The 18,761-nt window shown below is 43.0% G+C and overlaps 1 protein-coding gene and 1 long non-coding RNA gene across 27 annotated transcripts in view; one reads left to right on the top strand and one right to left on the bottom strand.

Annotated features, from left to right (window-relative positions):
- The window catches only part of NRXN3 (neurexin 3), a 967,067-nt gene that overhangs the window by 504,350 nt on the left and 443,956 nt on the right, over positions 1 to 18,761 (top strand). The gene's annotated exons all lie outside the window — the stretch shown is intronic.
- The window catches only part of LOC116997276, a 136,089-nt gene that overhangs the window by 25,998 nt on the left and 91,330 nt on the right, over positions 1 to 18,761 (bottom strand). The window lies entirely within an intron of this gene.

Here is an 18,761-nt window from a genome sequence, read left to right as displayed (position 1 = left end):
TACTTTCAAGCTAGAGACCAAGACCTTGAGACTAATATTGAAGTTTCAAAGTTTTTCAGAACAAATAATACATTTGCATATTTACTCTTGTTTCTTGGCCTACACAAATGGAGAAGTTTTGGTTAAATCATGCTCTTCAGGAACTTTTTTAGCAAATATTTCTTGGTGAATCGGGCCTCTTTTTCACCTTTTCTCCATTTTATTGAACCCATTCAAATTTGCATTATCTGTGAAATATGCTATTTGAAATGTGCATCTTTTCAAGACTGGAATATTCCTCTAATAAATACCATTTGCTGGAACATCTGCAAATGCAAAAAGACTGCAAAAATAACCAAATAACACGGTATGCCTATGAAAACTAAAGGAATTAGATGATACAGTGGTAAAAACATAATTCTTATCTACAGCTCTTGCTAGTACTGTTTTTTTTGAAGCTATAATGATGATGAGTGATGACCTTGAAATCTCTTTTCATCCCATTGCTGGAGAAGAGGTAAAATAGGTTAATGTTTGTGTCTGTAGTGTTATATTTTAATATGAATTAAACAATTTTTTTTATGCCTATGCTGGATTTTCTTCTAGAAAATCTGTTATGCAAAAACCCTGTAGTTCCTGACAAGAGGCACAATAAGAGCTTCAACACAGACTGAAGTATTATTTGACCTTCCAGAGATGTGCTCATACACTATTGTCACATGTGCATGTTTTCTTTTATGCCAGTGGTAGTCAGATAGTTGGGTATATTAGTGAGAGATTTCTACTTGGAACCTAGTGAGGCTCCAACATATCCCACAGACCATCTCTGAAGTGATGCAAAGTTTCAGAATTTGAAGAAATAAGTCAATGCATTGTGTTCTTTTCTGTGTCTGTTTCTCTTCGAAGTTCAGCCTGTGCACCTACCATTCATTCTTTCAAGAACCTCTGTGCATCTACAAGCCAGATTTTCATGGGTAAACACTGAGATCTCACAAGGTGTCTTTAAGGAGTGAGTTTTGTTGGAGCTGTGTCTTAGCTGTGGCTCTGAAATTGGAAGGAACAGTAGTAAGATCTTCCTGTTGAGGACAGTTCCTAGTGGCACCATTTTGAAGGTCAGTTGGAGACATGCACTGCAGCTCATCTTGAAGCAGTACAGATAGCCCTTGGCTTGCAATTGTTCTAAATGCAAAAAGACCTAGTCTTTTCATAAGGGCACATCTATAAAATGCCTCTGCATTATGTACCCCTGCCCATTTCACACATTTTAGGAGAAATTAGGAAAAGTGCTTTCCCAGAGGCAGCTCATAATTTGCATGTTACCATATCCTTAGAGGACTGGTTAAACTCCTGAGTATCCCTAGCTGTCACTTGTATGCTGTCACCTCTTGCAGGTGAATGACACTTGCATTCATCTCAGCTACTTTTTTTATCATGTTGCTGTTTGTCTTGTCTTTGTGTGAATCTTTTTCACTTCCCAGTTGCTTTCAAATGTGTCGCCTTCCATTATTTATCCCTCTACCTGTTGCTTGGATGAGTCTGCAGCTTGCTGATCTGCAGCTAACATGAACTTTTGCTTCAGCTGAAGTGTACTGGAGTGTGAAAGAGAGAGGCCATGGGAGTGCAATTCTGGCTTCTTGCAGGCCCTATGGAGACTGACGGTGCTTCCAGAGGATTGGTTAGCATGTGTATGCATTGATTCTGCAGCCACCTACCCTCTTCAGCTGGGTTATGGGGAGGGAAGGGCTGTGCAGTACCAAAGGGTGCTGCTTCTTCATCTCTAGACACCACTACAACAGGGCAATGTCCTGCTGTGCTTTAAGAAAATATAAAAAGCTATCTTTTGAGTCCAGTTTGGTGTTTCACTGTTTCAGTGGTGTATCAGCATAGTTCTTCAAGAGTTTATTTATCTTTTTATATATCCTTCTATTAATAATCCTAATGTACTTGTAGCATATTGCAGTAAGAATTTTCAAAGTGACAGAAATGCCTTAATTCCCTCAAGTCTTTTACATTTAAGTGCAAATTCCTGGGATTACTCTGTTTCTCTGTGAGGTCTGTTTTGTTTCAGGCTTGGGTACCTACTTTTACTGCAGCTACAGGATTTATCTGTGCTGTTTTATGCTGTGATCATCTCACAAATGATAGAAAATTCAGTAGAAGGGTGTGCTCCCTGCCCTTGGCTGCTGTTGCTGTGGGTAAGATTTCTCTGCAGTGCAGGGTTACATCAAAGGGTACCTCAGTACTTTTCTGTTATAAAGGCACCCACCTTTTCTCCTCTGCTTTTTATAGTTGGCTCTGCGGTTTTTCCCTTCTCCTGCACATGCAGAGGGCTGACAATCCCAAAAGGCTACAGATGTGTAGGAGATGGAAACAAGTGAAAAACCTTTTGCTGAAGACCAGGACATTGATAGAGCACCAGAATTCCAGAGGTCTTCACTGGTGTTCACTTTCCATTGCTTTATGATAACCCTTAGAAGATGTATATTTACACTATTCATGTACTGACATACTGACTCCTTAGCTAATATGATTTCCTGTAATTTCCATCCTGTAAATACTTCCTTGAGGCATTGAGGATTTTTTTAACAAGTCATAAATATAAAAATGCATTAATAAAGAGATACTTGAGTGCTACACAGCATTGATTCCAGACATGAAGTTAGTGGACATATTCCATAAACACCTGAGGGCTGACCTTTTTAGATGCCTTAGTCTATGCAGCCAGGGATTTCATACATTCAAATAGGCAGAAAAAAAGTGAGCAGGACATGGTGTGAGAACTGGACAGAAGAAATTAGGAAATTATGACATCTGAGGTCATCATCTTGGTGACATTTGAGGGAGAACAGTGTCTGGTTGTATTCCAAGAATTGCAATTTCTTGCTATCAACTGACAATACCATCAGAAATGATACAGGCCTAATAGGACACTCCTCCTCCTATAGATTTAAGTAGGGTCGTTGTGGGGAATAGATTACCAATCCCTATGCAGGGATTTGGCTCCAGTAGGTTCAGGGAAAAGGAGGTACTTGTACCTCTGAGTAGCATTGTAGCGCTACCAGAGCCTCTGGAGAGCATGTAGAACTGCACACTAGAACCTCGCAATTCATTAGTGATCACCTTTATCTGGGTGAACTTTTTTAGGGGGAGAGCTGTTTTAGATACTCAGAGAAGCTTGAGGTGAGAATTTGATATCTAAAATTTGCCTCTGGATTTGTATGTAGATATGTGTATTCACTCTAAGAATATAGTTGTTCATGGAGATATGGTTTGAGCCTGTTTCTGTGAGATGATTTGAATGCTGTCTCCTGATGCTATGATATACTTACCTTACCTGAGCTTGCCCTGTAGTTGTTATGTCCTGACAGGATGTGGGAACAACCCTCCTCCCATGCTTGTCAGGATGACTCCTCCAAGAGGCTTGGGCATGCAATATGACTGTGAAGAGCGGTCAGCTAAGTTAGACTTCCTTGCCTTGTGCATGCTTTTGGCTTCTTCCTTCTGAAATGCCAATGAGAGCCAAGCATTTAAAAAAAATAAGCCTGTAAGGCAGGTTAATGGATAATATGCAGATATCCTGCATGAGAACCCCAAATCTCTTGGGTTTGGGTGACACATTTGGGGAGTGAGGGTGGGTGTATTTATTTTATCCTTTTTTATTTTTTTTAATCCAGTAAGATAATTCTATCTGATGATGGAGTTTGCTCACTCTGTTTTTCAATCCTTTAGTGCAGCTGCTGCTCTATTTTCTACATGGCTGGGCTTTACTGCAGACCTGTCAAGCCATAGGTGACTTTGATTTTTCTTTTCTGTGTGTTTTTTGTTTTTTTTTAAAGAAGAGATTACCATAAGCCAGAGTTATGGCAATGCAGCCCAAAGATATAATTATCAGGGCAGGAAGGTACCTTGGACATCCCAGCCTGCCTGCATTGTCATCACTTGATTAGCCTAGCCTTGCTTCTTTGAATATTTCTCACAAAAAACTCAAGTCTTTTTTTTGTGATTAGTTTGTATGATCTCTGTTGTTTGTTCACTCGTTTGAGCTTTTGGCAATCATTTGTATTTTGTTTTGTTTTGGGTTTTTAGGTGGAGGGAAATTAGCAAAATGAGGAGCTCATTTAAGAAAAATATTTTGTCGATTTCAATGTGCTTGTGACAAGGTGGGGGCCCCTAATCTCTCCTTAATATCTATGAGTATTTTATGGTTGTCATGTAAGCTTTAAGAACCATATCACGATCCTTAATTCAACCCTATGGTGTAATTGGGTAAAGTATCCCAAAACTTAGCAGGAATCCTGTACCTCCATCCTCCTTAACCTCTTTTTTTTGTAGTATGGCGCTACAGGTCTGTGAAATGTCCAGTGAGCCCATAACGGGTTGGGAGGAAGGACAAGAGGGACTATAGTGTATGATTGCTGAAATAGGGAACATGTACTTGAATAATGATAATAAAACAGCTATTCCAGGACAAGACCCTGAGTTGGATGCCTTTTATCATGGAGTCAGTGTGTCACTTTAAAATTTTACTGGTGAAAGATTTGGATGCTGTATCAGACTATATTGTGTTAGGTAAGTTACTTTAATTAACTGCACACTCTTCATTGCAAAGGCAGGGTAACACTTAGCTTAAATCTCTTTTATTGTACCCTGTTCAATTGCAGCAATGTGATAGTACACCTAAGAATATTCTGCTGTAACCATGTCACATAGATCGTTGTTGTTGTTGTATACTCTTGTCAAATAAAAACATAAAGTTGGAAAGGCTGAAAGCATTTATTGATTTCTCAGTTGAAGCTGAAGCATAAAAGAAGTAGACAACCTTTCTAGACTCAGGGACTTAGATCTGAGGAAGAAGAGGAAGAAAAAAGAGATATCTTTGACATAGATGACACAAGGACAGTGGTTTAAGTTTCTGACATAACTCGATAGGCCTGAATGTTAAAATGCTGTCTCTTGGCATGAAAGGAGAGGTATAAATGAAGGGAGAACTAGATATGCTTGAAGTATTTGCTGGAAATATTTTAATAGAGTGTGTCTCGTAGATATGTATCCTTTTAAATATTTTCCAAGCAGATGGATGAGGCTGCAGACAACCTATAAGCAGTGCCTTTGAGGGATGTTAGGACTGTGTCTGTTTCAAGGGGATACATCTCCAAAGCCAAACAATATGAACTTTAAATATAGACATAATTCACTCTTTCACAGCTGATTATTTTGGTGGTAGCATGTGATGAGTTTGAAATAGAAGAGTGGGAGACTTTCAACACTGATTTAGATTTGCAGATTTAATCTGGTGTTGCTGTTGGTCTTTAAAAAGGCCTTTTAGAGTAGATGCAAAGCTTTCTCTGAAAGCAAGCTTTTGGGGCCTCTCCTGGCTCTGCAGTGTGGGTTGCCTGCATCAAATAGCCATTAACATGCTGTCAATGCACTTTGCTAACATCTAGTCCTAAATAAAATGTCCTAAGTATGATTATTAATAACTGTTTTGTTCCAGATATTTTATTTGGTAGGTTTGTAATAGCCGTGATCCTTGATACTAACATGTTAACGTGTTAGTATTTCTGTGTTAACAACAGTTGTTCAGTCCTGGAGAATGAAGGGTAGTGTAGAGTCTTCAGGTCACATATGGCATTGTGGAGAGTTGTGTTTGCTGTTGTCTGGCTTTTAGAACATAACATTTGAATGTGTGGAAGAGTTGTATTATGCGTAGAGCTAGACCTGATTTAATCTGTCATTTTATGTAGGATGATTTCTGAATAGTAACCTTCAGTCATTGTCAGCAGTGTGCTCTTACTGTAGTAATAGATGCCAGGTTATTTATTGCTGCCACCTTCCTATTAAAAACTGTGCTTCTTTTCATTCCAACTGTTGGTCTAAATTTGGGAGTAGTAGTTTATTCCATTTATGAAGAGAAAGTTATTTGCATGGAGTCAGAAAACTTTGATGGATTTTTTTGTTAAAGACTATAGGACTATATAGAGTCCTCCATTCTCAGACAAAATAGGATACGAAACATAGATGTTCCTCTCTCCTCAGAGCACCAGTTCTCTCTGTATGTATCCTTCCTCAAATCTTACATCCCACAGGTACACCACACGTGAGCTCAGCCAGACCTAAACTTCCCTCACTCTCTCTGCCTGGAGAGTGTTCTACTCACATGACTTTTGAAGGAGTTGCACAATTATAGTGTGTTGTGTTGTGTTTTGTGTTTGCTGGATTTTAAAAAGAATTCTAATTGCTCAAGATCTCAAAAAGCATGATATTAACCTTTTTTCTGAAGTGGAAACTTGTTTTGAACTCTCCTTGTGTCCATCTTTCAAATACATGGGTGGCAATTAAATCTGCCATTTCCACTGCAATTTAACCTCTGCTTATTATTATTATTTTAGGCAGACCTTTGTTATTCTGTCTTCAGCAGTAATCATTCAGCCTTTGGTCTTCTCTGTCATCAGTTGTACTGGTTTAATTTAAGATAGTGCTTCCTATAAGCCTTTTTTGAGCCAGACTACTCACTTTGGTTTAAACCTGGTTTTCATCAGTTTTGTTGAAAACAACTAAAAGAACTTCAAAAGCAAACAAAAAGTCATTTATTAGTTCAAATAAGACAAACTTTAGTAGAAATAAGAACCTGTGCACTTTAGTTTCTCCTAGTTTAATTTTAGACAAACTTGTTCTCAGGCATAGCTGTAATGTTTTTAAGGAGTGGTATAGACAAGTTAGAGAAGACATGAGATGTAGGGGATGGGTCAGAGGGGTGGACAGCATAACCTGAAAAAATAGAAGATCAGCAGGTTGGTTTTTTTATGTGACTTTGTACAAGCATGATTGCATGCAGGTTCTTTGTAACTTCTTGTAAACTATTTCGCATCACTTTGAGTTTAGAAATATGAGATGGAAGAAAGGTATTGTGTCTTCTTGGGTGGCAGTAGCAAGATGCTAGCTGAAACTTTGGGTTGCTCTTTGTTTCTTGATCTTCACCCAAAATAGAAGTCCCACTGTCCTCAAAAGGCTAAGAGTTGATGATTTTATTAAGGAGGAGGAAGGGTACCAGGCAGGAGCAGTTAAACTATTGGGCTTTTTATTTCAGTACACATAAATCTCTGTGCTTCAAAAGGACGGGCTTTGTGTGCGCATGAGAGAGAGAGTGCAAACACTAATGCATCATGGAGGACAGGTCATTCCGCTGAACGCAGTTCAGCTCCTGAGTGTTTGGAGATTAGAGGCAGCAATAATTTCTGGCTGCTGTAATTTATGTTAATGTGGCAGCCCAGGGTTCTATATTTGCTGAGATGGCCATTTTTGTGAGGCTTCATTCTGGCCACAGTGGAAGCCACAGGGGTTTCAGGTATTGGTGTTTGTCTTTTGCTGATTTAGCCAAGCAGTGAAACAAACAATTTCATTTTTATTATAAAATGATGGAATTTAATGGCTGTTTCTTCTGATTTCTGTGGGCTAAAATGGTAAAAACAGGAAGGAAGCAGTAAGTTCTGCCTCTCACCTTCAGGTAAATTAGCCCAATGTTAATGTAAGATCTGGCACTCTTTCCGGTTCCAATGGATGAAAAGAAACATTGCTCCAGGAGCTTTCCAGTAATCCCTCAACCCTTAGGGGTCTTGTGATGTCACTGGAGTTCCTGCTCCAGACTCCAGTTTTCCCAGCATCCTGTGTACTGCTGTAGTGTGTCCCACCAACAGGGAGAAAGGAACTACTGGTCAAGGTCAAAGAACACACTGTGGAAACACTCAAATAAGTGTCTAATATTGGAAGAGTAGAGAAAGTTTAGGGGAAAAAAAATCAAAACTGTTTTGGGAATTTAGGGAATTGCTTTTAGAGGTGTTACTGTAACAGTTAATTAATTTTGCTTAAGTGATATCTGGGTGAGAGAAGGGGAAACACAGCACTGCTAGTATTTGATGATCATAAACACTATGGAAAGAGACAAGATATTTAGATGACTACAAGTGGAGAAGAGAAAAATTTAAGGGTAAATATTATGGAAAACTTCCTGTCATCGAGGTATGTCCTTGCCCTGTCAAGCTCTGGAATCATTTCCCAGGGGAATAGAAGAGCAACTCCATGGCCTGACAGGTTTTGAATTAGACTTGGAAAAATGTTAGTCCATGCAGCATGTAGAATAATCTTTCTCTTGGCAGCAAGATAGCATATGAAAAGAGGAAATGATGATCTTGCAGGAAAAAATATGGTCTAGTGATTTATGTACAGAAGTGGGCATCAGGACATCTGATTATTTTCTCTATTTTATCACTGATTTACTTTATAATACTGAGGCAAGTAATTTAATCCTTCTGTGCAACCGTGTTCTCATCTGTAAAAGGAATGTTTCATAATCTGAAGAATTTATTCCCTGGACACTGTTCTCATAGCTAGATGGTACTCTGGAGTATATTATTATTTTTAAAAATGCCCATAGTCTGGAGGAAACTGGAAACTCCTTGCCCCAGGTGAGTAACTGCTTAACCTTAAGACCTAAACAGTTGCTTAAAGCATCCAGTCTTTCATCTCCTTCACCCTGACAAATTAAAGTCTCTATAGCACAGTTGATGGAAATCTCCTAGTCTGCCCTCAAATCTGCTGCATTGCTTTTGTCTTTTGTTGTTCTCACTGTAAACCAATACCAGCTTGGAAGACTAAAAAGAGAGGAAAAATCATTAGACTGTGTTAATTTACACCCAGCAAGGCCACAACCTTTGCAGAGTGTGGCTCAAAACCAGAATGGAGCATGACATAAAGGCACTGCTCTCCTACCTGCTCATTACAGCAGATTGGTGTCATTCCTGTTTTCCTCTAACAAGCTTGTTTTTCCAAATTACTAGCTCTGTCTCCTACAAGAAGCCACTAGCAATCATGCCAATTTCATCACTTTTCCCCTTGAGGATCTTCCCTTATCCTTTGGTACTGCAGTTGTGCCCAGCCTGAGCTGCCTGCCATGGGAAGAGAGAGGACACTGCTCTCCACCTTGATTAAAAACTCCTAACACACATTAAAAATGAGGTGTGATCTGAGATGTCAGATTTTTGGCATCCTAAGCTAGGCACAGTAAGTAATGTCTCACTGGGGTCTCCACAGCATCTTCCTGGCATACTCACTGACTAGCCGGGTGCCAGATTTGAGACACTCAGGAAGGGTTTCTTCAGCAGGAAGCTACAGCAGGACTGTAATAGATCCAGTGGCCCTCAGGCCAGAGTCAGATAACAAATCTTTAGGGAGCTTGCTGGGCATGTTTGAGAATACCTGGGGCTACTGTTTGTTCATATAAGTAATATTCCAAAGAACAGCAAACCTAAAGTTCTCATTATTCAAATTTGGATTTGCTGTGTCTTGTTCACATTGTTTATTTTAAATTATTTGATGAGCCAGTGATGGACTACAATAATGCAAGGGCTGGCCTCCTTACCATGGACCTTTGTTTTCTTTATTTCTTGATCTTCACCCAAAACTAGAAGTCCCACTATCCTCAAAAAACTAAGAGTGGATGATTTTTATTAGGGAAGAGAAAGGGGACCAGGCAGGAGCAGTTAAAGTGTTGGGTTTTTTAAAGTATTGGATGTTTTAATTTACACTGATGTGACTTCTCTGGGATCACTGCCATTATTGTTTATTCATGCCAGTTTTATTGAGAGGGGAAACAGACAGACCCAGGCTATCTACAATCCTGGAAATAGAATAAAGCTAATTATTAAATCCAGGGACTTGCAGCGCTTTTAAAAAGCTTCTTGATGTTTGGAGGAGTAAGAGGGCCTTGCAGAAACCTTTGCGTTGAGTTAACATGGCAATTTGCTTGTACGTACTGCAATGCTACTTCAACCTGGAGTGTAACAGCAGAAGAACCAGAAAAAAGTCAGTCATTAGGTACCAAGGAAAATAATCCAGGTTCACTGTATGAGTCCCCCTTGTGGAATATCCTTTCTACACCGTTGAGTTTGCTCTGTGTCCAGAAAATAGCAAAAGTATAATGCATTTATGATTGAAACGGCTCTCATCTGTTCTCAGAATTAGTTTCCAAAATAGTCTGTGAGAGAAATCTGTGGCTTTTTGCCTCATCTTGGAAAAAAAAATTATAGAAGAAAAACATTAATTAATGCAGGGGGAGGAAAACAGTTCAGGAATCCCAGCGTTTTAAAAATATGAGTTTAGCCAGCAAGATACTCTTGCAAAATCAGCTTTGTAACACTTGTTTCTCCAAGTCCTTCAAGAGAAAACACACATGCTGCTTATGTCCAAGCTGTCTCCATGGCTCCACCTGCTCTACCACAACCTGCTGAAGTGTGATCCTCCCACTCCACATTATCTGACTCATGCCACAGAATTTGTTAAGAAGGAAAAAAGAAAGCCAACTTGCAGCAGGCTTTGTTCCTTTGACATAAAAATTTCCTCTCCCTTTGCTTGTTGAGTTGACATTTCCCATGTAAATATTTTTTCATAAAAAGTGCACAAGATGGCACAAAGGTCCAAGTAGGAGGGAGCTAAATTTGAATCTTAAATGAGGGCATTCTTTGTCCCTGTTTTAAGATACAGAATTGAGTATGAATGTTGATCTCAAATCTTTCTGTCTCTTATTGGGATTTGAAGCTTCATTGTCAAAGATACCAAGCAAAGAAATTCTGAAAGAGAGCAATTTGCCATCCTGACTCATTTCTTTCCTGGTCTTATGAATGGTTTTCACTGGACCTTGTTAGTGTTTAAATAATAGGTGTCTTGCTGACACCCGATACAAAATCCGTGTCTTTTTTTTCCTGTCATTCATAATATAGATTTTCTAAAGTAAAGTGTTACACTGTTTTGTGGAAAAGTCTGTGTCAAAGCACCTTCAGTAGGGAATAAGTCTTCCAATGAACCCAGTAAGGGTTTTAGCAAACAAGATGAGGAGTGGGCTAAAGCATAAGGAAAGGAGCTCACTATGGAGGGGCTGTGTACATCTTTTGTCCCTGGCAGGCCTCCTTGACATCTCTGTTTAGGTTTTGTCCAAGGCAAGCTCAATAGGCAGTTCAGAGATTCTCTGTCATAGTTATGTTCCCATAGTTGATGCCTTTCTTCTTTTGACCAGTCAGCAGGTTGAAAGATTTGCTGTTATCAAGGAGAGCATAAAGCATCTCCATCCTTTGTTGGATGCAGGTGGAAACATTCCCATAAAGGAAGAGGAAAAGACTGAGATACTTAATGCCTTCTTTGCTTCGGTCTTTTATAATTGGACCAACTATCCTCAGGGTACTCAGCCGCCTGAGCTAGAACACAGAAATGAGGAGCAGAATGAAGTTCCCATTGTTCAAGAGGAAACAGTTGGCAATCTACTTTAATGCACACAAGTCTGTGGGGCTATGTGGGACCCACCCAGGAATACTGAAGGAGCTCACAGAAGAGCTTGACGAGCCACTCTTCATCATTTATGAGCAGTTCTGGCTCAGGAAGGTCTCAGAAGACTGGAGGCTAGCTAATGTGATATCCGTTGACAAGAAGGGCTGGAGAGAGAGTTCAAAGGGCTACTGACCTGTCAGCCTGACCTTGGTGCCAGGGAAGGTTATGGAACAGATCATCTTGAGTGCCCATCATGTGGCACATACCAGGGGATCAGGCCCAGTCAGTACAAATTTATGAAAGATCCTGCTTGACCAACCTGATCTCCATCTATGACAAGGTGACCCACCTAATGGATGAGAGAAAGGCTGTTGATGTTTATGTGGACCTTAGTAAAACCTTTGACTCTGTCTCCCACAGCATTCTTCTGGAGAACTGACTGTTCATGGCGTTGACAGGCACGTTCTTTGCTGGGTAAAAAGTTGGCTGTATGGCCAAGCCATGAGAGTGATGGTGAATGGAGTTAAACCCAGTTGATGACCAGTCACAAGTGGTTTTCCGCAGGGCTCAGAATTGGAGTCAATTGTATGCAATATCTCTATCAATGATAGGCACGAGGGGATTGAATGCACCCTCAGTCAGTTTGTAGACCACACTAAATTGGCCAGGAATATTGATCTGCTTGAGAGCAGGAAGGCTCTGCAGGAGATCTGGACAGGCTGGATAAATGAATCAAGGCTAGTGGTATGAGGTTCAACAAGGTCAGGTGCCAGGTCCTGCACTTGGGTCACAACAACCCCAGGCAGTGCTACAGGCTGGGAGCACAGTGGCTGGAAAGCTTCTGGGCAGAAAAGGATCTGAGAGCATGTAGATATAGACAATCTGGGGGTTCTGGTTGACAACCAACTGAACATGAGCCAGCGTGTGCCCAGGTGTCCAAGATGTGGCCTCCTGGCCTGTATTAGCAATGGTGTGGCCAGCAGGGCCAGGGGAAGTGATTGTCTCTGGAGAGCACTCTTGATGTTTCTCTTACTTAAAACCTAACAAAGAACAAGAAAATGGTCTTTAGAAAATAATTCTTCCAGACTGAAGGAGCTGGTGACTAGCCATTATGTGACAGTTTGCCTAATTTCATCACTAAGTACATTGTCCCTTACACACCTGCTTAGTCATTATTCAAGTAGTAAATGCTTTTACAGTCTGTAATTTGGAGATGTTGTAAAGATAAGTAAGATACAGCAAGGTGCAGTTATCCTCATTATAAGAACATGATCTAACAGATTTGTAATGATGTGTAATGTGCTTAAATTCCTTTTAAAAACCTTTTCTTTAAAGATTTTGTATGTAATGCACAATAAGTCTGTGGTATGATATCAAGCTGAACCTAGGTATTAGAATGAATGATTTGCCAAAGGGTTTCATTAAGGCCAAGAGTTTAGCCAGATGTAGAGATGACATTTATGTTGATAATCGCTGTAAGTTTGGATATTCCTATTAACAGGGACAAGGAAATTGAAAAGGATACTAAACCTTACGGTTTAGATCAAGATTGGAGATTAGAATATTACTTTTTATGTTAGGATCTGATTGACTTCTTGCAGCTAAAGCAGAATCTCCCTGCATGTTCATGTCAATGGTTGGGTCTGGGCAACTATTGCTTCATGAGCTGGGCTGTGAGCACACCAGACCCTATATTTGTATTTTTTCTGACGCTCAGGTTTAAGCAGATTCATAATTGCCTACTCACTAGATTATCCTTTCCTTCTTCCTTCTCTTTTGCCTCCTGCAGATGTTGCTTGTAAATTTTCTGTCACTGTTATGACATTTTTGTGCTATTCTCTTGCCTCAAAGTGGCTTGATTGCTCCATGTAGTTAGTGGTATATATATAGGTGAAACAGCATGACAGCCAATATCTTAAAATTGTTTGTTCCCCATTTTCCTTTCCCTTTTCTTGATTTTCATTCCTCATTGCATTTCTGTAGTATCAGTTTCAGTTAGCAATCTCTGTCTCCATAAAACAAAGCCTTATTAAAATGCAACTATTCAGATGTTTGTATTTAATGTGAATAAAGATTAGTTCCCAGGTTTGAAAGTTAAGTCACTGATTAAGTAACCTGTAGACTTTTTGGCAATCACTGTAATAAGAGTATTTATGAAGATATGGTCTGTATTTAGGGAGAATTAATCAGTTTAGAAGTAAAATCTATATGACTGAAGGAAATAACTTAGCTGTCTTTTACAGAAAAATGAAAAAGGGTGCTAGTGGGGAAGAGATGTCACTATCATCAATTAAAAATTCAAGGACACATTTAAGACTGAAATGAAAATAAATCAGACCTAAAAACATTGCTGCTCCTTGGACTGTATCTGTTCCATAGATAACGCAGGACATCATCTCAAGGGCTGTCAATCAGAGATGGTTTTGTGAGTACCAATCTCAGTAAAAAATAATTAAATTGACAGAAGCTACCTAGCTGGATTATCTCAGTGTCTAGAAGCCTCTCACCTCTGCAGAGCAAGGTTACTTAAGCCTGTATTTATATGAGAAAATGGATGCGTTGGTCTGTTTCTGCCTAGTTCCTATTCATTTACTTACTAAAACCAGAACAGTAGTTCAGCATGTTAATTTTTCTTGAGAAAAATGAATGCGACTTTTCTGTAGTAGCTGCAAATGTACTGCTGTGTTGAACAAACTGATTATGTGAGTATCCTGATCTACATGAGTCCAAGGACCAAAGGTCACTAACAACAGAGTTTAAGACAGATGAGAAGTCTGCTGATGGAATAGGTTCTGGGTAAACCTTAGCAGTCTCAGCAATATGAACATTTATATGTGATTCATTACCATAATAAAAAGAGGCAGGATATATGTCAGAAAGCATGACTGAAGCCAGGATAGATATTTTTTTAATCTTCTGCATGACCACCAGAAATTTACACTGCCTCTCTATGTTTTCCAGTCAGTTGAATGGTGTAACCAATAGCCTCTTCAAGAGATTAGGAAGTAAAATGCATTTGTAGGCTGACTCTGCAAGGGTTGAAGGTAGTACAGATATGAGTAGAACAGGTGTAGCTGTAATGGTTTTATATATTAGTAGAAAACTGAAGAGCAAAGTCAAAGGTAGCTTTATATATTCTTTTATGTAGAACTGAACTGCAAAAGCTGTTTTAATAATTTGCTGATTGAAATAGAAAAGAGTGTTGGAAAGAGTCAAGCACACTTTTTTTCTCTATAATTAAAATATACTTCAATGTACAGTAATTTCACGACCATAAGGCGCACCGGACTATAAGGCGCACCCCCAGGAGTCGGCAAAATTCGCAACTTTGTAGATCAGATAAGGCGCACCGGACTATAGGGCGCACTTTTTTTTTTTGCAGCGAGGCTCCGCCCCCAGCTCCCCCCGCGTGTTTGCTGGACGAGGCCCCGCCTCCATCCGGCTGCCGTGGCACCGTGGCCCCGCCTCCACCCGGCAAGCCCGACCCCGCCTCCAGCCAGGAGCCCCGGCCTCGCAGCCCCGCAGGCACCCAGCAGCCCCAGTCCCGCGGGCACCAGGAAGCCCCGGCCTTGCCTCCACCCAGCAGCCCCTGTCCCGTGGCCCCGTGGGCACCTGGAAGCCCCGGTGCTGCTGGCACCCAGCAGCCCCGGTCCCGCGGCCCCACGGGCACCCAGCAGCCTCGGCCCCGTGGCCCTGCAGGCATCTGGAAGCCCCGGTTCTGCAGGCACCCAGCAGCCCCGATCCCGTGGCCCCGCGGGCACCCGGAAGCCCCGGTCCCGTGGCCCCGCAGGCACCTGGAAGCCCCGGTCCCGCAGCCCCACGGGCACCCAGCAGCCCCGGTCCTCCAGGCACCTGGAAGCCCCTGTCCCGCAGCCCCGCGGGCAGCCAGCAGCCCTGGTGTGCGGCCCCACAGGCACCCAGCAGCCCCGGTCCCATGGCCCCATGGGCACCCAGCAGCCCCGACCCCGCCTCCAGCCAGGAGCCCCGGCCTCGCAGCCCCGCAGGCATCCAGCGGCCTGGGTCCTGCAGGCACCCAGCGGCCGCAACCCCGCAGGCACCCAGCAGCCCCGGTCCCGCGGGCACCCAGCAGCCTCGGTCCCGCGGCCCCACAGGCACCTGGAAGCCCCGCTCCCACGGCCCCGCGGGCACCCAGGAGTCCCGACCCCGCCTCCAGCCAGGAGCCCTGGCCTCGCAGCCCCGCGGGCACCCAGCAGCCCCGGTCCTCCAGGCACCTGGAAACCGTGGCCCCGTGGGCACCCAGCAGCCCCGGTCCTGCAGGCACCCAGCAGCCCCGGTGCTGCCGGAACCTGGAAGCCGCGGCCCCGCGGGCACCCAGCAGCCCCGGTGCTGCCGGAACCTGGAAGCCGCGGCCCCGCGGGCACCCAGCAGCCCCAGTCGGGCAGGCACCCAGTAGCCCTGGTCCCATGGCCCCGCGGGCACCCAGCAGCCGCGACCCCGCCTCCAGCCAGGAGCCCCGGTCTCGCAGCCCCGCGGGCACCCAGCAGCCCCGGTCCCATGGCCCCACAGGCACCTGGAAGCCCCTGTCCTACAGCCCCGCGGGCACCTGGAAGCCCCAGTGTGCGGCCCCGCGGGCACCCAGCAGCCCCGGTCCCATGGCCCCGCGGGCACCCAGCAGCCCCGGTCCTCCAGGCACCTGGAAGCCGGGGCCCCGTGAGCACCCAGTAGCCCCGGTCCCGCAGGCGCCCAGCAACCCCAGTCCCATGGCCCCGCGGGCACCCAGCAGCCCCGGTCCCATGGCCCCGCGGGCACCTAGCAGCCCCCGTCCCGCGGGCACCCAGCAGCCCCGGTGCTGCCGGCACCTGGAAGCCCCGGTCCCGCGGCCCCGCGGGCACCCAGCAGCCCCAGCCTCGCCTCCACCCAGCGGCCCCGGTCCCGCGGCCCCGCGGCCCCGCCTCCAGTCAACAGCCCCGGCCCCGCAGGCAGCCGGCAGTCCCGACCCTTCGGCCCCGCCTCCACCCGGCAGCTGCAGCCCCGTGGCCCCGCCTCCACCCAGCAGCCGCGGCCCTGCCGGCTCGCCCCGCGGCTCGCAGCTCTCACTTCCGGGTTTGCAAATTTCCGAACTTTGCACATCAGATAAGGCGCACCGGACTGTAAGGCGCACTTCCGGGTTCAGGGGAAAATTTTAGTCAAAAGGGTGCGCCTTATAGTCATGAAATTACTGTATTTCTGTAAGTGAAGAGGGCAAGTGCTTAGTTAATATTTTTACTGACTTAAAAATTTTAAATTGAGCGTTTCACTTTTATATGAAAATGTAAAAACTTTCTTTTGAAATACTATGTAGCTTTTTGAGATTGTACTTGACATTATTGTTTTGCCTGGAACAGTTTGAATATTCATTTGTAGTAGTTTCAGTTAGATTGCATGTGCATTTGGAGGGTGAATGAAACATACAATAAAGTGTTGCATGCTTGCATTAAAGACTATTACATGAACAGATATTCTGAGTCTTTATAGGAGAATCAAAAATGTTAGGTATCCAACCTATTTTCATTCCATGTGTCCAGAAAACTCTTGTTGTGATGGATGTGATCTCAGCCTTCTGACAAAAGCAATCTAATCAGGTTATTTCATTTAAAATGGATACAAACCAAGAAGAATTAAAAGCATCAGCAAAACAATGATGTGAAAGCTACAGACAGAAAAGGATTATTGTTAGGGAAAAGCCACAACTACTCTGTAAAAATTGGTGCTGCTTTCCTAGTTAGACATTAATGGGATAGATGATAAAATAGGAAAGGAAGACTTTCTTTGAACATCCCAGATAAAACTAATTGGGAAGCAAAATCTTTCCAGCTCTCCTGCTCCCTGGGCATTTGCTAATGGACAAACCTTGTATGAAGGCATTTTCTTGGTACTTATGTCAAAAGTCAGAGTATTTTGAAGGTACCTGAGGGAACTGAAATTGCATAATTTGAATTTTGTCAATAGTCTAAAAGGAGAGAGCTGCTGAAAAAGGGAAACTTGTAGTCTTGCTATGAAATTACCTTTCTGGGTATTGCTCTGACAACGAGATTGAAGAAAAGTCCCAGACAAGTTGTGAGTTGGTGGGTCTCAGTCCAGTTAAAAAAAGGCATGACGCTACTCATGCTCAGGAGCACAGCTCACTCTCTTTTAGGAATCTTGGCAATTGGAATACTTAAGCAGTGAAGAAAATTATGCTGGCTTGATGTGAATTAATCAGAGTAACTTTTAAAGATTTAATATACACCCCCATCAGTACCAAAAAAGTCCCTGCCTACTGGCCATGGTGCTCATCTCCAACCCACACACATGTGGAGAGACACTAGAGCCGATTACAGTCTGTAAGAGTATTATTTTTAACAGCTTTAATAGTCCACTCCTGAATAAAGTGTACCCTTAAAAAAAAAAAACCCCACACCCAAGCCAAAAAAAAAACCAAAAACCCAACCAAAGCTAGAATATATGCAGATGACTAAAATACAGTTCCTTTCTTCCTACGCAGAACTATTATGCTCAAGCATTCCCAGTGGAAGCATCTGCAGCAAATCACAAGCAGTATTTTAACTATTTAGTTGTCTGGTGTTCAGTTTCCCTGAGAATTGTTTTCCAGCCTGGGGAATGTGATACCAAGGTAGAATTTTGAAAAGCTCATTACCTTGCTCAGTAATTTCACGATTATAAGCCGCACTGAGTATAAGCCGCACTTACAGGTGCCAGCAACTTTTCTTTCTTTGTCCGTACATAAGCCGCACCTGGTTATAAGGTGCATGTTACAATACAGAGTGTGATAAAAGGTATCTATTCTATCACCATCTGTTGAGGGTGGGGGCAGGGATCCTTATCTCAACGGCAGATATTCTGCTAATGGGCCATCCATTGAAACCAGGCAGGGCATTGTTCTTTATCTTTTCACAACCCATCCTTCCTCCAGTGAGTCATTTTCTGCTAATGGCCATTGAGTCCCACTGTGGGACTGATAAAATTACTTCATCCCATTGGAAGTTGCTCCAGCCAGGGGGAGGAGCCCAACATTTCTTACGAAGATAAAAACAGAGGTTTTGGGACACTAAGAGAGCCCCTTTCTCCACTGGACTCCAGAGGAAAACTGGATTTCTCCATATCACCACTGGATCTTTAGAGGGAAACTGCACCTTCTACAGGAGCACTGCTCCAACTGAATCACATCTGTAACTGCAGGAGGATGCAGCCACCATTTAATGGGACTGCTACCAACACCCTGCCTGACAGAGTGTCAGGTTGTACTCTGACTTTGTCAGGGTTTGGAGTTTGTTTCTTTGTAGTATTGTATTTCTATTTTGATTTCCCTAGTAAAGAACTGTTATTCCTAATTCCCATATTTTTGCCTGAAAACCCCATGATTTCAAAATTATAATAATTTGGATGGAAGGGGTTTACATTCTCCATTTCAAAGAGAAGTTCCTGCCTTTCTCAGCAGACACCTGTCTTCCAAACTAAAACAGCATCTT

This window comes from Catharus ustulatus, chromosome 6 (genome assembly GCF_009819885.2).
Source record: "Catharus ustulatus isolate bCatUst1 chromosome 6, bCatUst1.pri.v2, whole genome shotgun sequence".
NCBI lineage: Eukaryota > Metazoa > Chordata > Aves > Passeriformes > Turdidae > Catharus > Catharus ustulatus.
This window is presented reverse-complemented; position numbering and strand designations above follow the sequence as displayed.